Source organism: Magnolia sinica, chromosome 19, assembly GCF_029962835.1.
Source record: "Magnolia sinica isolate HGM2019 chromosome 19, MsV1, whole genome shotgun sequence".
Classification (NCBI taxonomy): domain Eukaryota; kingdom Viridiplantae; phylum Streptophyta; class Magnoliopsida; order Magnoliales; family Magnoliaceae; genus Magnolia; species Magnolia sinica.
In genome coordinates, this window is record NC_080591.1 from 52,848,383 (window position 1) to 52,874,204 (window position 25,822).

Here is a 25,822-nt window from a genome sequence, read left to right on the forward strand (position 1 = left end):
TCAAATGGAGTTATGAGCATCTCCATTGGATCACGCGATTTGGAAAGATTTAACTCCATATTGAAAAAAGATGATCAAAGAGTACCAACATGCTTTTAGGATATCGAACGGTCTCCGAATTAGGCAATTCTGAACCCATCTGGAAGCTTGTCAAGTTACCATTCCAACGACCTCAAAATAGTCTGAATTCAACCTCTAAAAAGAGAGTTATTAGGGTTACCATAGGACTAGGAGAGGAAGAAAAAATTCAGGACCGACGATTGCGATCCCACTTATGTATGCCCAAAATGGTCTTGGAAAATGACAATTCTATTTCGGAATGAAAGAACACTAAAGGACCTTTCAGATGACTAAAAATTGATAGAATCAGACATCAAACGATGGAGTTATGAGAATCTCCGTTAGATCGCGCAATTTGGAAAGAATTACACTCCATAATGAAGAAAGACGATCGAAGAGTACCAACATGCTTTTAGGATATTGAACGATCTCCGAATTCGGCAATTCTGGTCTTATCTAGAAGCTTGTCAAGTTACCATTCCAACGACCTCAACATACTCTGAATTCAACTGCTGAAGGGAAAGTTATGAGGGTTACTATAGGACAAGGAGATGAAGGAAAAACTCAGGACCGATGACTGCGATCCCACTTATGAATGCCCAAATGGTCTCGGAATATGACGATTCCAGTCCAGAATGAATGAGCACTAAAGGACCTTTCAGATGACTAAAATCCACCCCATTCGACATCAAACGATGGAGTTATGAGCATCTTCGTTGGATCGCGCGATTTGGAAAGATTTACACTCCATATTGAAAAAAGACGATCAAAGAGTACCAACTTGCTTTTAGGATATCAAACAGTCTCCGAACTAGGCGATTCTGGTCTCATCTTGAAGCTTGTCAAGTTACCATTCCAACGACCTCAAAATAGTCTGAATTCTACCTCTGAAGAGATAGTTATAAGGGTTGCTATAGGACAAGGAGATGAAGGACAAATTCAGGACCGACGACTGTGATCCCACTTATGGAAGCCCAAAATGGTCTCGAAAAATGAGGATTCTAGTCAGGAATGAAAGAGCACTAAAGGACCTTACAAATGACTAAAAATTAACCTAATCCGACATCAAACGATGAAGTTATGAGCATCTCCTATGGATCAGGTGATTTGGAAATATAGACACTCCATATTGAAAAAAGACGATCGAAGACTACCAACATGCTTTTAGGATATCGAACGGCCTTCGAATTAGGCAATTCTGGTCTCATCTGGAAGCTTGTTAAGTTACCATTCCAATGACCTCAAAATAGTCTGAATTCGACCTCTGAAGAGTGAGTTATGAGGGTTACTATAGGACAAGTAGATGAAGGATAAATTTAGGACCGACGACTGCGATCTCACCTATGGATGCCCAAATGGTCTCGAAATACGACAATTCCAGTACGGAATGAAAGAGGACTAAAGGATCTTTCAGATGACTAAAAATCAACCCAATCTGACATCAAACAATGGAGTTATGAGCATCTCTATTGGAATGCACAGTTTGGAAAAGGTTTACACTCCATATTGAAAAAAGACAATCGAAGAGTACCAACATGCTTTTAGGATATCGAATAGTCTCCGAATTAGGCAATTTTTGTCTCATCTCAAAGCTCGTCAAGTTACCAATCCAATGAGCTTAGAATATTCTGAATTTGACCTCTAAAGAGTGAGTTATGAGGGTTATTAATGGACAAGGAGATGAAGGAAAAATTCAGGACCGACAACTGTGATCCAACTTATGGATGCCCAAATGGCCTCAGAATATGATGATTCCAGTCAGGAATGAAAGAGCACTGAAGGACCTTTCGAATGACTAAAAATTAACTCAATCTAACATCAAACGATGGAGTTATGAGCATCTCTGTTGGATCACTCGATTTGGAAATATTTACACTCCATATTGAAAAAAGACGATCAATGACTACAAATATGCTTTTAGGATTTCGAATGGTCTCCAAATTAGGTAATTCTGGTCTCATCTGGAAGCTTCTCAAGTTACCATTCCAACGACCTCAAAATAGTCTGAATTCAACCTCTAAAGAGAGAGCTATGAGGGTGACTATAGGACAAGGAGATGAAGGAAAAATTCAGGACCGACGACTGCAATCCCACTTATGGATGCCCAAATGGTCTCGGAATACGTCGATTCCAGTCCGGAATGAAAGAGCACTAAAGGACCTTTCAGATGACTAAAAATCGACCCAATCAGACATCAAACGATGGATTTATGAGCATCTTCATTGGATTACGCAATTTGGAAAGATTTACACTCCATATTAAGAAAAGACAATCGAAGATTACCAACATGCTTTTAGTATATCGAACAGTCTTGGAATAGGCAATTCTGGTCTCATTTGGAAGCTTGTCCAATTTTCATTTCAGTGACCTCAAAGTAGTCTAAATACTACATTTGAAGAGAGAGTTATGAGCATTAGTATAGGACAAGGAGATGAAGGAAAAATTAAAGACCAACAACTGCGATCCCACTTATGGATGCCCAAAATGGTCTCAAAAAATGACGATTCCAGTCAGGGATGAAAGAGCACTAAAGGACCTTTCAGATGACTAAAAATTGACCCAGTCAAACATCAAACGATGGAGTTATGAGTATCTTCATTGGATCGCGTGATTTGGAATGATTTTCACTCCATATCGAAAAAAGACGATCGAAGAATACCAACATGCTTTTAGGATATCGTACGATCTCCGAATAAGGCAATTCTGGTCTCATCTGGGAGCTTGTCATGTTACCATACCAACGACCTCAAAATAGTCTGAATTGGACTGGTGAAGAGAGAGTTATGAGGGTTACTATAGGACAAGGAGATGAAGGAAAATTTCAGGAGCGACGACTGCGATGAAAGCTTATTTAAAGCACAACTATGAGGGTTAGCAAATATATCATAGGACTTCTACCAACCATTTAAAGCACAACCCAAATTGCTACATGAAAGCTTAAGATAATGATGATAGTTTAATGGAAAGCAATTTGGAAAGATTTACACTTCATATTGAAAAAAGACAATCAAAGAATACCAACATGCTTTTAGGATATCGTACGATCTCTGAATAAGGCAATTCTGGTCTCATCTGGGAGCTTGTCATGTTACCATACCAACGACCTCAAAATAGTCTGAATTGGACCTCTGAAGAGGGAGTTATGAGGGTTACTATAGGACAAGGAGATGAAGGAAAAATTCAGGAGCGACGACTGCGATCCCACTTAGCGATGCCCAAATGGTCTCGGAATACAATGATTCCAGTCAGGAATGAAAGAGCACTAAAGGACCTTTGAGATGAAGAGAAATAGACCCAATCCGACATCAAATGATGGAGTTATGGGCATCTCCATTGGATCCAACGATTTGGAAAGATTTACACTCCATATCGAAAAAAGACGATCGAAGAGTGCCAACATGCTTTTAGGATATCGAACGGTCTCCGAATTAGGCAATTCTGGTCTCATCTGGAAGCTTCTCAAGTTACCATTCCAATGACATCAAAATAGTCTGAATTCAACCTCTGAAGGGAGACTTATAAGGGTTACTATAGGACAAGGAGATGAAGGAAAAATTCAGGACCGATGACCGGGATCCCACATTGGACACCCAAATAGTCTCGGAATACAACGATTCCAATTAGGAATGAAAGAGCACTAAAGCACCTTTTAGATGACTAAAAATCATCCCAATCCGACATCAAACGATGCAGTCATGAGCATCTCCGTTGGATCGCGCGATTTAGAAAGATTTACACTCCATATTGAAAAAAGATGATCCAAGAGTACCAACATGCTTTTAGGATATCGAACGGTCTTCGAATTAGGCAATTCTGGTCTCATTTGGAAGCTTGTCAAGTTACCATTCCAACGACCTCAAAATAGTCTGAATTCAACCTCTGAAGAGAGAGTTATGAGGGTTACTATAGGACAAGGAGATGAAGGAAAAAGTCAGGACCGATGACTGCGATCCCACTAATGAATACCCAAATGGTCTCGGAATACGACGATTCCAGTCCGGAATGGATGAACACTAAAGGACCTTCCAGATGACTAAAAATTGACCCAATCAGACATCAAACGATGGAGTTATGAGCATCTTCATTGGATCACATGATTTGGAAAGATTTACATTCCATATTGAAAAAAGACGATTAAAGAGTATAAACATGATTTTAGGATAATGAACGGTCTCCGAATTAGGGAATTCTGGTCTCCTCTGGAAGCTTGGCAAGTTACTATTCCAACGACCTCAAAATATTCTGAATTCAACCTATGAAGAGAGAGTTATGAGGGTTACTATAGGACAAGGAGATGAAGGAAAAATTCAGGACCGACGACTGCGATCCCACTTATGGATGCCCAAAATGGTCTCAGAAAATGACGATTGCAGTCAGGAATGAAAGAGCACTAAAGGACCTTTCAGATGACTGAAAATCGACCCAATCCAACATCAAACGATAGAGTTATGAGCATATCCAATGGATCAGGTGATTTGGAAAGATTTACACCCCATATTGAAAAAAGACGATCGAAGACTACCAACATACTTTTAGGATGTCGAATGGCCTCCGAATTAGGCAATTCTGGTCTCATCTAGAAGCTTGTCAAGTTACCATTCCAACGACCTCAAAATAGTCTGAATACGACCTCTGAAGAGAGAGTTATGAGGGTTACTATAGGACAAGGAGATGAAGGAAAAAGTCAGGACCGATGACTGCGATCCCACTTATGAATGCCCAAATGGTCTCGAAATATGACGATTCCAGTCAGGAATGAAAGAGCACTAAAAGACCTTTCAGATGACTAAAAATCGACCCAATCCAACATCAAACAATGGAGTTATGATCAACTTCGATGGATCAGGCGATTTGAAAAGATTTACACTCCATATTGAAAAAAGATGATCGAAGACTACCAAAATTCTTTTAGGATATCGAACAGCCTCCGAATTAGGCAATTCTGGTCTCATCTAGAAGGTTGTCAAGTTACCATTCCAACGACCACAAAATAATCTAAATTCGACCTTTGAAGAGAGAGTTAGAAGGGTTACAATAGGACAAGGAGATGAAGGAAAAAGTCAGGACCGACGACTGCGATCCCACTTATGGATGCCCAAATGGTCTCAAAATACGACGATTCCAGTCAGGAATGAAAGAGCACTAAAGGACCTTTCAGATGACTAAAAATTGACCCAATCCGACATCAAATGATGGAGCTATGAGCATCTCCGTTAGATCGCGCGATTTGAAAAGATTTACACTCCATATTGAAAAAAGACGATCTAAGAGTACCAACATGCTGTTAGGATATCGAACGGTCTCCGAATTAGGCAATTCTGGTCTCATCTGGAAGCTTGTCAAGTTACCATTCCAACGACCTCAAAATAGTCTGAATTCAACCTCTGAAGAGAGAGTTATGAGGGTTACTATAGGACAAGGAGATGAAGGAAAAATTCAGGACCGACGACTGCGATCCCACTTATGGATGCCCAAATGGTCTCGAAATACGATGATTCTAGTCAGGAATGAAAGAGCACTAAAGGACCTTTCAGATGACTAAAAATTGACCTAAACAGACATCAAACATTGGAGTTATGAGCATCTCTGATGGATCGCGCGATTTGGAAATATTTACACTCCATATTAAAAAAAAGAGACGATCGAAGACTACAAACATGCTTTTAGGATATTGAACGATCTCCGAATTAGGCAATTCTGGTCTCATCTAGAAGCTTGTCAAGTTACCATTCCAACAACCTCAAAATAGTTTGAATTCAACCTCTGAAGGGAGAGTTATGAGGGTTACTATAGGACAAGGAGATGAAGGAAAAATTCAGGACCGACGACTGCGATCCCACTTATGGATGCCCAAATGGTCTCGGAATATGACGATTCCAGTCAGGAATGAAAGAGCACTAAAGGACCTTTCAGATGACTAAAAATCGACCCAATCCGACATCAAACGATGGAGTTATGAGCATCTCTGTTGGATCGCGCAATTTGGAAAGATTTACACTCCATATTGAAAAAAGACGATCAAAGACTACCAACATGCTTTTAGGATATCAAACGGTCTCCGAGTTTGGCAATTCTGAACTCATCCGGAAGCTTGTCAAGTTACCATCCCAACGACCTCCAAATATTTTGAATTTAACCTCTGAAGAGAGAGTTATGAGGGTTACTATAGGACAAGGAGATGAAGGAAAAATTCAGGACCGACGACTGCGATCCCACTTATGGATGCCCAAAATGGTCTCGAAAAATGACGATTCCAGTCAGGAATGAAAGAGCACTAAAGGACCTTTCAGATGACTAAAAATTGACCCAATCCAACATCAAACGATGGAGTTATGAGCATCTCCGATGGATCAGGCGATTTGGAAAGATTTACACTCCATATTGAAAAAAGACGATCGAAGACTACCAACATGCTTTTAGGATGTCGAACGGCCTCCGAATTAGGCAATTCCGGTCTCATCAGGGAGCTTGTCATGTTACCATACCAACGACTTCAAAATAGAATGAATTGGACCAGTGAAGAGAGAGTCATGAGGGTTTCTAATGGACAAGGAGATGAATTAAAAGTTCAGTACCGAAGACTGGGATTCCACTTATGGATGCCTAAATGGTCTCGAAATACGATGGTTCTAGTAAGGAATGAAAGAGCACTAAAGGACCTTTCAGATATCTAAATATCAACCCAATCCGACATCATAAGATGGAGTTATGAGCATCTTTGTTAGATCGCGCGATTTCGAAAGATTTACACTCCATATTGAAAAAGACGATCGACGAGTACCAACATGCTTTTAGGATATCGAACGGTCTCTGAATTAGGCAATTCTGGTCTCATTAGGAAGCTTGTCAAGTTACCATTTTAACATCCTCAAAATAGTCTGAATTCGACCTCTGAAGAGAGAGTTTTAAGGGTTACTATAGGACATAGAGATGAAGGAAAAATTCAGGACCGACGACTGCGATCCCACTTATGGATGCCCAAATGGTATCGGAATACGACGATTCCAATCAACAATGAAAGAGCACTAAAGGACCTTTCAGATGACTAAAAATTGACTCAATCCGATATCAAATGATGGAGTTATGAGCATCTCTGTTGGATCGCGTGAATTGGAAAGATTTACACTCCATATTGAAAAAAGACGATCGAAGAGTACCAACATGCTTTTAGGATATCGAACAGTCTCCGAATTAGGCAATTCTGGTCTCATCAGGAAGCTTGTCAAGTTACCATTCCAACGACCTCAAAATAGTCTGAATTTGACCTCTAAAGAGAGAGTTATAAGGGTCACTATAGGACGAGGAGATGAAGGAAAAATTCGAGACCGACGACTGTGATCCCACTTATGGATGTGCAAATGGTCTCGTAACACGTCGATTCTAATCTAGAATAAAAGAGCACTAAAGGACATTTCAGTTGACTAAAAATCCACCCAAACCGACATCAAACTATGGAGTTATGAGCATCTCCATTGGATCGCTCGATTTGGAAAGATTTTCACTCCATATTGAAAAAAGACGATCGAAGAGTACCAACGTACTTTTAGGATATCGAAGGGTCTCCGAATTAGGCAATTCTGGTCTCTTCTGGAAGCTTGTCAGGTTACAATTTCAGTAAGCTCAAAGTCATGTGAATTCGACCTCTGAAGAGTGAGATATGAGGGTTACTAATGGACAAGGGGGTGAAGTAAAAATTCAGGACCGAAGACTGCGTCCAACTTATGGATGCCCAAAATGGTCTCGAAAAATGGCGATTCCAATCAGGAATGAAAGAGCACTAAAGGACCTTTTTGATGACTAAAAATCGACCCAATCCAATATCAAATGATGGAGTTAAGAGCATCTCCGATGGATCAGGCAATTTGGAAAGAATTATACTCCATATTGAAAAAAGATGGTCGAAGAGTACCAACATGCTTTTAGGATATCGAACGGTCTCCGAATTAAGCAATTCTGAACTCATCTGAAAGCTTGTCAAGTTACCATTCCAACGACCTCAAAATAGTCTGAATTCAACCTCTGAAGAGAGAGTTATGAGGGCTACTATAGGATAAGGAGATGAAGGAAAAATACAGGACCGACGACTGTGATCCCACTTATGGATGCCCAAATGGTCTCGGAATACGACGATTCAAGTCCGGAATGAAAGAGCACTAACGGACCTTTCAGATGACTAAACATCGACCCAATCAGAAATCAAATGATGTAGTTATGAGCATCTTCGTTGGATCATGCAATTTGGAAAGTTTTACACACCATATTGATGAAAGATGATCGAAGATTACCAACATGCTTTTAGGATATCAAACGGTCTTCGAATTACGCAATTCTGAACTCATCTGGAAGCTTGCCAAGTTACCATTCCAACGACCTCAAAATTGTCTGAATTTAACCTCTGAAGAGAGAGTTATGAGGGTTACTATAGGATAAGGAGATGAAGGAAAAATTCAGGAGCGATGACTGTGATCCCACTTATAGATGCCCAAAATGATCTCGGGAAACGATGATTCCAGTCAGGAATGAAAGAGCACTAAAGGACCTTTCAGATGACTAAATATTGACCCAATCCAACATCAAACGATGGAGTCATGAGCATCTCCAACGGACCAGGCGATTAAGAAAGATTTACACTCCATATTGAAAAAAGACGATCAAAGAGTACCAACATGCTTTTAGGATATCGAACGGTCTCCGAATTGGACAATTCTGGTCTCATCTGGAAGCTTATCAAGTTTCCATTCCAAAGACCTCAAAATAGTCTGAATTCAACCTCTCAAGAGAGATTTATGAGGGTTAGTGTAGGATAAGGAAATGAAGGAAAAATTCAGGACCGACGACTGCGATCCAACTTAAGGATACCCAAAATGGTCTTAGAAAATAACGATTCCAGTCAAGAATGAAAGAGCACTAAAGGACCTTTTAGATGACTAAAATTGACCTTATCCAACATCAAACGATGGAGTTATGAGCTTCTCCGATGGATCAGGCGATTTGGAAAGATTTATACTCCATATTGAAAAAAGATTATCAAAGAGTACCAACATGCTTTTAGGATATCGAACGGTCTCTGAATTAGGCAATTCTGAACTCATCTGGAAGCTTGTCAAGTTACCATTCCAACGACCTCAAAATATTCTGAATTCAACCTCTGAAGAGAGAGTTATGAGGGTTACTATAGGACAAGGAGATGAAGGAAAAATTCAGGACCGACGACTGCGATCCCACTTATGGATGACCAAAATAGTCTCGGAAAACAACAATTCCAGTCAGGAATGAAAGAGCACTAAAGGACCTTTCAGATGACTAAAAATTGGCCTAATCCTATAAGAAACAATGGAGTTATGAGCATCTCCGATGGATCAGGCGATTTGGAAAGACTTACACTCCATATTGAAAAAAGACGATCAAAGAGTACCAACATGTTTTAAGATATCGAACGGTCTCCGAATTAGGCAATTCTGGTCTCATCTAGAAGCTTGTCAAGTTACCATTCCAATGACCTCAAAATAGTCTGAATTTAACCTCTAAAGAGAGAGTTATAAGGGATATTATAGGACGAGGAGATGAAGGAAAAATTCAGGACCGACGATTGCGATACCACTTATGGATGGCCAAATGGTCTCGGAATACGAAGATTCCAGTCCGGAATGAAAGAGCACTAAAAGACCTTTTAGATGACTAAAAATAGATCCAATCCCTCATCAAACGATGGAGTTATGAGCATCTTCATTAGATCGCGCGATTTGGAAACATTTACACTCCATATTGAAAAAAGAAGATCAAAGAGTACCAACATGCTTTTAGGATATCGAACGGTCTCCGAATTAGGCAATTCTGGTCTCATCTAGAAGCTTGTCAAGTTACCATTCTAACGACCTCAAAATATTCTGAATTCTACCTCTGAAGAGAGAGTTATGAGGGTTACTATAGGACAAGGAGATGAAGGAAAAATTCAAGACCGACAACTGCGATCCCACTTATGGATGCCCAAAATGGTCTCAAAAAATGACGATTCTAGTGAGGAATGAAAAAGCACTAAAGGACCTTTCAGATGACTAAAAATTGACCCACTCTAAGATCAAACGATTAAGTTATGAGCATCTCCAATGGATAAGGCAATTTGGAAAGATTTACACTCCACATTGAAAAAGACGATTGAAGACTACCAACATGCTTTTAGGATATCGAACGGCCCCTGAATTTGGCAATTCTGGTCTCAGCTGGAAGGTTGTCAAGTTACCATTCCAACGACCTCAAAATAGTATGAAATTGACCTCTAAAGAGAGAGTTGTAAGGGTTACTAAAGGACGAGGAGATGAAGGAAAAATTCAGGACTGTCGACTGCGATCCCACTTATGGATGTGAAAATGGTCTCGTAATACGACGATTCTTATCAAGAATTAAAGAGCACTAAAGGACCTTTCAGATGACTAAAAATCAATCCATTCCAACATTAAACGATGGAGTTATGAGCATCTCCGTTAGATCGCGCGATTTAGAAAAATTTACACTCCATATTGGAGAAAGAAGAACGAAGAGTACCAACATGCTTTTAGGATATCGACCGGTCTCTGAATTAGGCAATTCTGGTCTCATCTGGAAGCTTCTCAAGTTAACATTCCAATGACCTCAAAATAGTCTGAATTCAACCTCTAAAGAGAGAGTTATGAAGGTTACTATAGGACAAGAAGATGAAGGAAAAATTCAGGACCGACGATTGCGATCCCACTTATGGATGCCCAAAATGGTCCCGGAATACAATGATTCCAGTCAGGACTGAAAGACCACTAAAGGATCTTTCAGATGACTAAAAATTGACCCAATCAGACATCAAATGATCAAGTTATAAGCACCTTCGTTGGATCATGCGATTTGGGAAGATTTACACTCCATATTGAAAAAAGACGATCGAACACTACCAACATGCTTTTAAGTTATCGAACAATCATGGAATTAGGCAATTCTGGTCTCATCTGTCAGCTTGTCCAGTTACCATTCCAATGACCTCAAAATAGTCTGAATACGACCTCTGAAGAGAGAGTTATGAGGCTTACTATAAGACAAGGAGATGAAGGAAAAATTTAGGACCGACGACTGCGATCCCACTTATGGATGCCCAAATGGTCTCGGAATATGACGATTCCAATCAGGAATGAAAGAGCACTAAAGGACCTTTCAGATGACTAAAAATTGACCCAATCTGACATCAAACGATGGAGTTATGAGCATCTTTGTTGGATCACGGGATTTGGAAAGATTTACACTCCATATTGAAAAAAGAGGATCGAAGATTACCAACATGCTTTTAGGATATCGAAGAGTCTGGGAATTAGGCAATTCTGGTCTCATCTGGAAGCTTGTCAAGTTACCATTCCAACGACCTCAAAATAGTCTGAATACGACCTCTGAAGAGAGAGTTATGAGGGTTACTATAGGACAAGGAGATGAAGGAAAAATTCAGGACCAACGACTGCAATCCCACTTATGGATGGCCAAAATGGTCTCGAAAAATGACGATTCCAGTCTGGAATGAAAGAGCACTAAAGGACCTTTTAGATGACTAAACGTCGACCCAATCCAACATCAAATGATGGAGTTATGAGCATCTCCGATGGATCAGGCGATTAAGAAAGATTTACACTCCATATTGAAAAAAGACGATCGAAGAGTACCAACATGCTTTTAGGATATCGAACGGTCTCCGAATTAGGCAATTCTGGTCTCATTTGGAAGCTTGTTAAGTTACCATTCCAATGACCTCAAAATAGTGTAAATTTGACCTCTAAAGACAGAGTTATGAGGGTTACTATAGGATGAGGAGATGAAGGAAAAATTCAGGACCGACGATTGCGATCCCACTTATGGATGCCCAAATGGTTTCGCAATACGACAATTCCAGTCAGGAATGAAAGAGCACTAAAAGACCTTTCAGATGTATAAAAATTAACCCAATCTAACATCAAACGATGGAGTTATGAGCATCTCTGTTGGATCGTGCGATTTGGAAAGATTTACACTCCATATTGAAAAAAGAGAATTGAAGAGTACCAACATGCTTTTAGGATATCCAACGGTCTTTGAATTAGGCAATTCTGGTCTTATCTGGAAGCTTGCCAAGTTGCCATTCCAATAAGCTCTGAAAAGTCTGAATTCGACCTGTGAAGAGTGACTTATGAGGGTAACTAATGGACAAGGAGATGAAGGAAAAATTCAGGATCGACGACTGCGATCCAACTTGTGGATGCCCAAATGGTCTCGGAATGCGACGATTCCTGTCAGGACTGAAAGAGCACTGAAGGACCTTTCAAATGACTAAAAATCTACCCAATTTGACATCAGATGATGGAGTTATGAGCATCTCTGTTGGATCGCGTGATTTAGAAAGATTTACACTCCATATTGAAAAAAGACGATCGAAGACTACCAAACATGCTTTTAGGATTTCGAACGGTCTCTGAATCAGGCAATTCTGGTCTCATCCGGAAGCATGTCAAGTTACCATTTTAACATCCTCAAAATAGTCTGAATTTGACCTCTGAAGAGAGAGTTATAAGGGTTACTATAGGACAAGGAGATGAAGGAAAAATTCAGGACCGTTGACTGCGATCCCACTTATGGATGCCCAAATGGTCTCGGAATACGACGATTCCAGTCAGGAATGAAAGAGCACTAAAGGACCTTTTAGATAACTAAAATCCACCCCATTAGACATCAAACGATGGAGTTATGAGCATCTCAGTTGAATCGCGCGATTTGAAAAAATTTATAGTCCATATTGAAAAAAGATTATCAAAGAGTACCAACATGCTTTTAGGATATCGAACGGTCTCCAAATTAGGCAATTCTGGTCTCATCTGGAAACTTGTCAAGTTACCAGTCCAACAACCTCAAAATAGTCTGAATTCAACCTCTGAAGAGAGACTTATGAGGGTTACTCTAGGACAAGGAGATGAGGAAAAATTCAAGACCGACGACTACGATCCCACTTATGGATGCCCAAAATGGTCTCGGAAAATGACGATCCCAGTCAAGAATGAAAGAGCACTAAAGGACCTTTCAGATGACTAAAAATCGACCCAATCCGACATCAAATGATGGAGTTATGAGCATCTCCGTTGGATCACGCGATTTGGAAAGATTTACACTCCATATTGAAAAAAGACGATCGAAGAGTACCAACATGCTTTTAGGATATCGAACGGTCTCCGAATTAGGTAATTTTGGTCTCATCAGGAAGCTTGTCAAGTTACCATTCCAACGACCTCAAAATAGTCTGAATTTAACCTTTGAAGAGAGAGTTATGAAGGTTACTATAGGACAAGGAGATGAAGGAAAAATTCAGGACCGACGACTGTGATCCCACTTATGGATGCCCAAATGGTCTCGGAATATGACGATTCTAGTCCGGAATGAAAGAGCACTAAAGGACCTTTCAGATGACTAAAAATTGACCCAATCAGACATCAAATGATGGAGTTATGAGCATCTTCGTTAGATCACACGATTTGGAAAGATTTACACTCCATATTGGAAGAAGACGATCAAAGAGTACTAACATCCTTTTAGGATATCGAACGGTCTCCGAATTAGGCAATTCTGAACTCATCTGTAAGCTTGTCATGTTACCATTCCAACGACCTCAAAATAGTCTGAATTCAACCTCTGAAGATAGAGTTATAAGGGTTACTATAGGATAAGGAGATGAAGGAAAAATTCAGGACTGACGACTGTGATCCCACTTATTGAAGCCCAAATGGTCTCGAAATACGACGATTCTAATCAAGAATGTAAGAGCACTAAAGGCCCTTTCAGATGACTAAAAATCGACCCAATCCGGCATCAAATGATGGAGTTATGACCATCTCCATTGGATCGTGCAATTTCGAAAGATTTACACTCCATATTGAAAAAAGGCGAACAAAGAGTACCAACATGCTTATAAGATATCGAACGGTCTCCGAATTAGGCAATTCTGGTCTCATTAGGAAGCTTGTCAAGTTACCATACCAAAGACCTCAAAATAGTCTGAATTCAACCTCTGAAGAGAGAGTTATGAGGGTTACTATAGGACAAGTAGATGAACGAAAAATTCAGGACCGACAACTGCGATCCCACTTATGGATGCCCAAAATGGTCTCGGAATACGACGATTCGAGTCCAGAATGAAAGAGCACTAAAGGACCTTTCAGATGACTAAAAATTGACCCAAACAGACATCAAACGATGGAGTTATGAGCATCTCGATGGATCGCGCGATTTGGAAATATTTACACTCCATATTGAAAAAAGATGATCGAAGACTGCTAACATGCTTTTAAGATATCGAACGGTCTCCAACTTAGGCAATTCTAGTCTCATCTAGAAGCTTTTCAAGTTACCAGTCCAACAACCTTAAAATAGTTTGAATTCAACCTCTGAAGGGAGAGTTATGAGGGTTACAATAGGACAAGGAGATGAAGGAAAAAGTCAGGACCGATGACTGCGATCCCACTTATGGATGCCCAAAATGGTCTCAGAAATCGACGATTCCAGTCAGGAATGAAAGAGCACAAAAAGACCTTTCAGATGACTAAAAATCGACCCAACCAACATCAAACGATGGAGTTATGAGCATCTCCATTGGATCAGGTGATTTGGAAAGATTTACACTCCATATTGAAAAGAGACGATCGAAGAGTACCAACATGCTTTTAGGATATCGAACGGTCTCCGAATTAGGCAATTCTGGTCTCATCAGGAAGCTTGTCAAGTTACCATTCCAACGACCTCAAAATAGTCTGAATTTAACCTCTAAAGAGAGAGTTATAAGGGATATTATAGGACGAGGAGATGAAGGAAAAATTCAGGACTGACGATTGCGATACCACTTATGGATGGCCAAATGGTCTCGGAATACGAAGATTCCAGTCAGGAATGAATGTGCACTAAAGGACCTTTCAGATGACTAAAAATCGACCCAATCCGACATCAAACAATGGAGTTATGAGCATCTCCATTGGATCGCGTGATTTGGAAAGATTTACACTCCATATTGAAAAAAGACGATCAAAGAGTACCAACATGCTTTTAGGATATCGAACGGTCTCTGAATTAGGCAATTCTGGTCTCATCAGGAAGCTTGTCAAGTTACCATTCAAATGAGCTCAGAATAGTCTGAATTCGACCTCTGAAGAGTTAGTTATGAGGGTTACTAGTGGACAAGGAGATGAAGGAAAAATTCTAGACCAACGTCTCTGATCCAACTTATGGATGCCCAAATGGTCTCAAAATGCGACGATTCTAGTCAGGAATGAAAGAACACTAAAGGACCTTTCAGATGACTAAAAATCGATCAAACTGACATCAAACGATGGAGTTATGAGCATCATCATTGGATCGCTTGATTTGGAGAGATTTACACTGCATATTGAAAAAAGACGATCAAAGAGTACCAACATACTTTTAGGATATCAAATGGCATCCGATTTAGGTAATTCTGGTCTATTCTAGAAGCTTGTCAAGTTACCATTTTAACATCCTCAACATAGTCTGAATTCGACCTCTGAAGGGAGACTTATAAGGGTTACTATAGGACAAGGAGATGAAGAAAAAATTCAGGACCAACGACTGGGATCCCACATATGGATGCCCAAATGGTCTCGGAATACAACGATTCCAATCAGGAATGAGAGAGCACTAAAAGACCTTTCAAATGACTAAAAATCATCCCAATCCGACATCAAATGATAGAGTTATGAGCATCTCCATTGGATCACGCGATTTAGAAAGATTTACACAACATATTGAAAAAAACGATCGACAAGTACCAAAATTCTTTTAGGATATCGAACGGTCTCTGAATTGGGCAATTCTGAACCCATCTGGAAGCTTGTCAAGTTTCCATTCCAACGACCTCAGAATCGTCTGAATTCAACCTCTGAAGAGTGAGCTGTGAGGGTTACTATAGGACAAGTAGATGAAGGAAAAATTCAGGACCAACAACTGTGATCCCACTTATGGACGCCCAAAATGGTCTCGGAATACGCGGATTCTAGTCCGGAATTAAAGAACCCCAAAGGACCTTTCAGATGACTAAAAATTGACCCAAAAAGACATCAAACGATGGAGTTATGAGCATCTCCGACGGATCGCACGATTTGGAAATATTTACACTCCATGTTTAAAAAAGACGACCGAAGAGTGCCAACATGCTTTTAGGATATCGAACGGTCTCCGAATTAGGCAATTCTGGTCTCATCTGGAAGCTTCTCAAGTTACCATTCCAACGACCTCAAAATAGTCTGAATTCGACCTCTAAAGAGAGAGCTATGAGGGTGACTATATGACAAGGAGATGAAGGAAAAATTCAGGACCGACGACTGCAATCCCACTTATGGATGCCCAAATGGTCACGGAATATGTCGATTCCAGTCCGAAATGAAAGAGTACTAAAGGACCGTTCAGATGACTAAAAATTGACCCAATCAGACATCAGACGATGGAGTTATGAGCATCTTCGTTAGATCACACGATTTGAAAAATTTACACTCCAATTGAAAAAAGACGATTAAAGAGTACCAACAAGCTTTTAGGATATCGAACAGTCTCCGAATTAGGCAATTCCAAACTCATCTGGAAGCTTGTTAAGTTACCATTCTAACGACTTCAAAATTGTCTAAATTCAACATCTAAAGAGAGAGTTATGAGGGTTACTATAAGACAAGGTGATGAAGGAAAAATTCAGGAGCGACAACTACGATCCCACTTATGGATGCCCAAAATTGTCTTCGAAGATGACGATTCCACCCAGGAATGAAAGAGCACTAAAGGACCTTTCATATGACTAAAAATCGACCCAATCCAACATCAAACGATGGAGTTATGAGCATCTCCGATGGATCAAGCGATTTGGAAAGATTTACACTCCATATTGAAAAAAGACGATCGAAGACTACCAACATGCTTTTAGGATATCGAACGGCCTCCGAATTAGGCAATTCTGGTCTCATCTGGAAGCTTGTTAAGTTACCATTCCAATGACCTCAAAATAGTCTGAATTCAACCTCTGAAGAGAGAGTTATGAGGGTTACTATAGGACAAGGAGATGAAGGAAAAATTCAGGACCGACGACTGCGATCCCACTTATGGATGCCCAAATGGTCTCAGAATACGACGATTCCATTCAAGAATGAAAGAGCACTAAAGGACCTTACAGATGACAAAAATTGACCCAAACAGACAACAAATGATGGAGTTATGAGCATCTCTGATGGATCACGTGATTTGGAAATATTTACACTGCATATTTAAAAAAAGACGGTCGAATACTACAAACATGCTTTTAAGATATCGAACGGTCTCCGAATTAGGCAGTTCTGGTCTCATCTAGAAGCTTCTCTAGTTACCATTCCAACGACCTCAAAATAGTCTGAATTCGACCTTTGAAGAGAGAGCTATGAGGGTGACTATAGGACAAGGTGATATAGGAAAAATTCAGGACCGACAACTGCGATCCCACCAATGGATGCCCAAAATGGTCTCGGAATACGACGATTCTAGTACGGAATGAAAGAGCCCTAAAGGACCTTTCAAATGACTAAAAATTGACCCAAACAGACATCAAACGATGGAGTTATGAGCATCTCCGATGGATCGTGCGATTTGGAAATATTTACACTCCATATTGAAAAAAGATGATCGAAGACTACAAACATGCTTTTAGGATATCGAACGGTCTCCGAATTAGGCAATTGTGGTCTCATCTGGAAGCTTGTCAAGTTATCTTTCCAACGACCTCAAAATAGTCTGAATTCAACCTCTGAAGGGAGAGTTATGAGGGTTACTATAGGACAAGGTGATGAAGGAAAAAGTCAAGACCAATGACTGCAATCCCACTTATGAATGCCCAAATGGTCTCGCAATACGACGATTCTAGTCAGGAATGAGAGAGCAGTAAAGGACCGTTCAGATGACTTAAAATCCACCCAATTCGACATCAAACGATGGAGTTATGAGCATCTTCGTTGGATCGCATGATTTGGAAAGATTTACAGTCCATATTGAAAAAAGACGATCAAAGAGTACCAACAAGCTTTTAGGATATCAAACGGTCTCCGAATTAGGCAATTCTGGTCTCATCTGGAAGCTTATCCAGTTACCTTTCCAACGACCTCAAAATAGTCTAAATTTAATCTCTGAAGAGAGAATTATGAGGGTTACTATAGGACAAGGAGATGAAGGAAAAATTTAGGACCAACGATTGGGATCCCACTTAAGGATGCCCAAAATGGTCTCGAAAAATGACAATTCCAGTTAGGAATGAAAGAGCACTAAAGGACCTTTTAGATGACTAAAAATCGACCCAATCCAACATCAAACGATTGAGTTATGAGCATCTCTGATGGATTAGGCGATTTGGAAAGATTTACACTCCATATTGAAAAAAGAAGATCAAAGAGTACCAACATGCTTTTATGATATCGAACGGTCTCTGAATTAGGCAATTCTGGTCTCTTCTGGAAGCTTGTCAAGTTACCATTCCAATGACCTCAAAATAGTATGAATTCAACCTCTGAAGCGAGAGTTAAGAAGGTTACTATAGGACAAGGAGATGAAGGAAAAATTCAGGACTGACGACTACGATCCCACTTATGGATGCCCAAATGGTCTCGAAATACGGCGATTCCAGTCCAGAATGAAAGAGCACTAAAGGACCTTTCAGATGACTAAAAATTAACCCAATCAGACATTAAACGGTGGAGTTATGAGCATCTTCATTGGGTCAAGCAATTTGGAAATTTTACACTTCATATTGAAAAAAGACGATCGTAGATTACCAACATGCTTTTAGGTTATCGAACAGTCTAGGAATTAGGCAATTCTAGTCTCATCTGGAAGCTTGTCAAGTTACCATTCCAACGACCTCAAAATAGTCTGAATACGACCTCTAAAGAGAGAGTTATGAGGGTTACTATAGGACAAGGAGATGAAGGAAAAATTCAGGACCGACGACTGCGATCCCACTTATGGATGCCCAAATGGTCTCGGAATACGACGATTCCAGTCAGGAATGAAAGAGCACTAAAGGACCTTTCAGATGACTAAAAATTGACCCAATCCAACATCAAACGATGGAGTTATGAGCATCTCCGTTGGATCGTACGATTTGGAAAGATTTACACTCCATATTGAAAAAAGACGATCGAAGAGTACCAACATGCTTTTAGGATATCGAACGGTCTCCGAATTAGGCAATTCTGGTCTCATCTGGAAGCTTGTTAAGTTACCATTCCAACGACCTCAAAATAGTCTGAATTCGACCTCTGAAGAGAGAGTTATGAGGGTTACTATAGGACAAGGAGATGAAGGAAAAAGTCAGGACCAACGACTGCGATCCCACTTATGGATGCCCAAATGGTCTCGAAATACAACGATTCCAGTCAGGAATGAAGGAACACTAAAGGACCTTTCAGACGACTAAAAATCGATCCAATCCGACATCAAATGATGGAGTTATGAGCATCTCCGTTGGATCACGCGATTTGAAAAGATTTACACTCCATATAGGAAAAAGACGATCGAAGAGTACCAACATGCTTTTAGGATATCGACCGGTCTCCGAATTAGGCAATTCTGGTCTCATCTGGAAGCTTGTTAAGTTACCATTCCAACGACCTCAAAATAATTTGAATTTGACCTCTGAATAGAGAGTTATGAGGGTTACTATAGGACAAGGAGATGAAGGAAAAATTCAGGACCGACGACTGCGATCTCACTTATGGATGCCCAACTTGTCTTGGAATACGACGATTCCAGTCCGGAATGAAAGAGAACAAAAGGACCTTTCAAATTACCAAAAATCGAGCCAATCCCACATCAAACGATGGAGTTATCAGCATCTCCGTTGGATCGTGAAATTTGGAAAGATTTACACTCCATATCGAAAAAATGATCGAAGAATACCAACATGCTTTTAGGATATCGAATGGCCTCTGAATTAGGCAATTCTGGTCTCATCTGGAAGCTTGTCAAGTTTCCATTCCAACGACCTCAAAATAGTCTGAATTTTACCTCTGAAGAGAGAGATATGAGGGTTACTATAGGACAAGGAGATGAAGGAAAAATTCAGGACCGACGACTGTGATCCCACTTATGGATGCCCAAAATGGTCTCGGAAAATGACGATTCCAGTCAGGAATGAAAGAGCACTAAAGGACCTTACAGATGACTAAAAATTGACCTAATCCAACATCAAACGATGGAGTTATGAGCATCTCCTATGGATCAGGCGATTTGGAAAGATTGACACTCCATATTGAAAAAAGACGATCGAAGACTACCAACATGCTTTTAGGATATCGAACGGCCTCCGAATTAGGCAATTCTGGTCTCATCTGGAAGCTTGTCAAGTTACCATTCCAACGACCTCAAAATAGTCTGAATTCGACCTCTGAAGAGAGAGTTATGAGGGTTACTATAGGACAAGGAGATGAAGGAAAAATTCAGGACCGACGACTGCGATCCCACTTATGGATGCCCAAATGGTCTCGGAATATGATGATTCTAGTCAGGAATGAAAGAGCACTAAAGGACCTTTCAGATGACTAAAAATCGACCCAATCCAACATCAAACGATGGAGTTATGAGCATCTCCGATGGATCAGGCGATTTGGAAAGATTTACACTCCATATTGAAAAAAGACGATCAAAGAGTACCAACATGCTTTTAGGATATCGAACGGTCTCCGAATTAGGCAATTCTGGTCTCATCTAGAAGCTTGTCAAGTTACCATTCCAACGACCTCAAAATAGTCTGAATTCGACCTCTAAAGAGAGAGTTATGAGGGTTACTATAGGAAAAGGAGATGAAGGAAAAATTTAGGACCGACGACTACGATCCCACTTATGGATGCCCAAATGGTCTCGAAATACGACAATTCCAGTCTAGAATGAAAGAGCACTAAAGGACCTTTCAGATGACTAAAAATCGACCCAATCCGACATCAAATGATGGAGTTATGAGCATCTCCATTGGATCACGTGATTTGAAAAGATTTACACTCCATATTGAAAAAAGATGATCAAAGAGTACCAACATGCTTTTAGGATATCGAACGGTCTCCGAATTAGGCAATTCTGGTCTCATCTGGAAGCTTGTCAAGTTACCATTCCAACGACCTCAAAATAGTCTAAATTCAACCTCTGAAGAGAGAGTTATGAGGGTTACTATAGGACAAGGAGATGAAGGAAAAATTCAGGACCGATGACTGCGATCTCACTTATGGATGCCCAAAATGGTCTCGGAAAATGACGATTCTACTTAGGAATGAAAGAACACTAAAGGACCTTTCAAATGACTAAAAATTGATCCAATCAGAAAACAAACGATGGAGTTATGAGAATCTCCGTTAGATCGCGCAATTTGGATAGATTTACACTCCATAATGAAGAAAGACGATCGAAGAGTACCAACATGCTTTTAGGATATTGAACGGTCTCCGAATTATGCAATTCTGGTCTTATCTAGAAGCTTCTCAAGTTACCATTCCAACGACCTCAAAATAGTCTGATTCAACCACTGAAGAGAGAGTTATGAGGGTTACTATAGGATAAGGAGATGAAGGAAAAAGTCAGGACCGATGACGGCAATCCCACTTATGAATGCCTAAATGTTGTCGGAATATGACGATTCCAGTCAGGAATGAATGAGCACTAAAAGACCTTTCAGATGACTAAAATCCACCCCATTCGACATCAAACGATGGAGTTATGAGCATCTCCATTGGATCGCGCGATTTGGAAAGATTTACACTCCATATTGAAAAAAGACGATCAAAGAGTACCAACTTGCTTTTAGGATATCAAACAGTCTCTGAATTAGGCAATTCTGGTCTCATCCGGAAGCTTATCAAGTTACCATTCCAACGACTTCAAAATAGTCAGAATTTGACCTCTGAAGAGAGAGTTATAAGGTTTACTATAGGACAAGGAGATGAAGAAAAAATTCAGGACCGACGAGTGCGATCCCACTTATGGATGCCCAAATGGTCTCAGAATACGAAGGTTCCAATCAAGAATGAAAGAGCACTAAAGGACCTTTCAGATGACTAAAAATCGACCCAATCCAACATCAAATGATAAGTTATTAGCATCTCCGTTGGATCGCGCGATTTGGAAAGATTTACACTCCATATTGAAAAAACACGATCGAAGACTACCAACATGCTTTTAGGATATCGAACGGCCTCCGAATTAGGCAATTCTGGTCTTAGCTGGAAGGTTGTCAAGTTACCATTCCAATGACCTCAAAATTGTCTGGATTTGACCTTTGAAGAGAGAGTTATGAGGGTTACTATAGGAGAATGAGATAAAGGAAAAATTCAGGACCGTCGATTGCGATCCCACTTATGGATGCCCAAATGGTCTTGAAATACGACGATTCTAGTAAGGAATGAAAGAGCACTAAAGGATCTTTCAGATGACTAAAAATCAACCCAATCCAACATCAAACGATGGAGTTATGAGCATCTTTGATGGACCACGTGATTTGGAAAGATTTACACTCTATATTGAAAAAAGACGATCAAAGAGTACCAACATGTTTTTAAGATATCGAACGGTCTCCGAATTAGGCAATTCTGAACTCATCTGGAAGCTTGTCAAGTTACCATTCCAACGACCCCAAAATAGTCTGAATTCAACCTCTGAAGAGAGAGTTTTAAGGGTTACTATAGGACAAGTAGATAAAGGAAAAATTCAGGACCGACGACTGCGATCCCACTTATGGATGCCCTAAATGGCCTCGGAAAATGACGATTCTAATCCAAAATGAAAGAGCACTGAAGGACCTTTCAAATGACTAAAAATTGATCCAATCAGACATCAAACAATGGAGTTATGAGCATCTCCGTTAGATTGCGCGATTAGGAAAGATTTACACTCCATATTCAAGAAAGACGATCAAAGACTACCAACATGCTTTTAGGATATCGAACGGTCTCCAAATTAGGCAGTTTTGGTCTCATCTGGAAGCTTGTCAAGTTACCATTCTAATGACCTCAAAATATTCTGAATTCTACCTCTGAAGAGAGAGTTATAAGGGTTACGATAGGACCAGGAGATGAAGGAAAAATTTAGGACCGAAGACTGCGATCCCAGTTGTGGATGCCCAAAATAGTCTCAGAAGATGATGATTCCAGTCAGGAATGAAAGAGCACTAAAGGACCTTTCAGATGACTAAAAATTGACCTAATCCAACATCAAACGATGGATTTATGAGCATCTCCGATGGATCAGGTGATTTGGAAAGATTTACACTCCATATTGAAAAAAGACGATCAAAGAGTACCAACATGCTTTTAGGATATCGAACGGTCTCCAAATTAAGCAATTCTGGTCTCATTTGGATGCTTATCAAGTTACAATTCCAACGACCTCAAAATAGTCTGAAGTCAACCTCTCAAGAGAGATTTATTAGAGTTACTATAGGATAAGCTGATGAAGGAAAAATTCAGGACTGACGACTACGATCCAACTTATAAAGGCCCAAATGGTCTCGAAATACGATGATTCTAGTCAGGAATGAAAGAGCACTAAAGGACTTTCAGATGACTAAAATCTTCCCAATCCAACATCAAACAATGGAGTTAAGAGCATCTCCATTGGATTGCACGATTTGAAAAGATTTACACTCCATATTGAAAAAAGACGATCAAAGAGTACCAACATGCTTTTAGGATATCGAACGGTCTCCGAATTAAGCAATTCTGGTCTCATCTAGAAGCTTGTCCAGTTACCCTTCTTACGACCTCCAAATATTATGAATTCTACCTATGAAGAGATTGTTATGAGGGTTACTATAGGACAAGGAATGAAGGAAAAATTCAGGACCCACGATTGCGATTCCACTTATGGGTGCCCTACTTGTCTTGGAATATGATGATTCTAGTCCGGAAAGAAAGAGCACTAAAGGACCTTTGAGATGACTAAAACTCCACCCAATCCAACTTTATACGATGGAGTTATGAGCATCTCCGATGGATCACGAAATTAGGAAAGATCTACAGTCTAAATTAAAAAAAGACGATCGAAGAATACCAACATGCTTTTAGGATATCGTACGGTCTCGGAATTTGCCAATTCTGGTCTCATCTGAAAGCTTGTCATGTTACCATTCCAACAACCACAAAATAGTCTCAATTCGACCTCTGAAGAGTTATGAGGGTTACTATAGGACAAGGAGATAAAGGAAAAATTCAGGACCGACGATTGCGATCCCACTTATGGATGCCCAAATGGTCTCAGAATACAACAATTCCAGTTCGGAATGAAAGAGCACTAAAGGACCTTTCAGATGACTAAAATTGACCCAATCCGACGTCAAACGACGGAGTTACGAGAATCACCATTGGATCACGTGATTTCGAAAGATTTACACTCCATATTGAAAAAAGACGATCAAAGAGTACCAACATGCTTTTAGGATATCGAACGGTCTCCAAGTTAGGCAATTCTGGTCTCAACTACAAGCTTATCGAGTTACCATTCCATCGACCTCAAAATAGTCTGAATTCAACCTATTTAGAGAGAGTTATGAGGGCTACTATAGGTCAAGGAAATGAAGAAAAATTCAGGACCGACGACTGCGATCCCACTTATGGATGCCCAAATGGTCTCGAAATACGATGATTCCTCTCATGAATGAAAGAGCACTAAAGGACCTATCAGATGACTAAAAATTGACCCAATCCGACATTAAACGATGGATTTATGAGCATATCCATTAGATAACGCGATTTGGAAAGATTTGCACTCCATATTGAAAAAAGACGATTGAAGAGTATCGACATGCTTTTAGGATTACGAACGGTCTCCGAATTAGGCAATTCTAGTCTCATCTGAAAGCTTGTCAAGTTACCATTCCAACGACCTCAAAATAGTCTGAATTTAACCTCTGAAGAGAGAGTTATGAGGGTGACTATAGGACAAGGAGATGAAGGAAAAATTGAGGACCGACAACTGCAATCCCACTTATGGATGCCCAAATGGTCTCGGAATACATCGATTCCAGTCCGGATTGAAAGAGCACTAAAGGACCTTTTAAATGACTGAAAATAGACCCAATCTAACATCAAACGATGGAGTTATGAGCATCTTCGTTGGATCGCGTGATTTGGAAAGATTTACACTCCATATTATAAAGAGACGATCGAAGACTACCAACATGCTTTTAGGATATCGAATGGCCTCCAAATTAGGCAATTCTGGTCTCATCCAGAAGCTTGTTAAGTTACCATTCCAACAACCTCAAAATAGTCAGAATTTGACCTCTGAAGGGTGAGTTACGAGGGTTACTATAGGACAAGTAGATGAAGGAAAAATTTAGGACCGACAACTGTGATCCCACTTATGGATGCCTAAAATGGTCTCAGAATAATATGATTCCAGTCAGGAATGAAAGAGCACTAAAGGACCTTTCAGATGACTAAAAATTATCCCAATCCCACATCAAATGATGGGGTTATGAGCATCTCCAATGGATCAAGTGATTTTGGAAGATTTACACTCCATATTGAAAAAAGACGATCGAAGACTACCAACATGCTTTTAGGATATCGAACGGTCTCCGAATTAGGCAATTCTGGTCTCATCTGGAAGCTTGTCAAGTTACCATTCCAACAACCTCAAAATAGTCTGAATACGACCTCTGAAGAGAGAGTTATGAGGGTTACTATAGGACAAGGAGATGAAGGAAAAAGTCAGGACCGACGACTGCGATCCCACT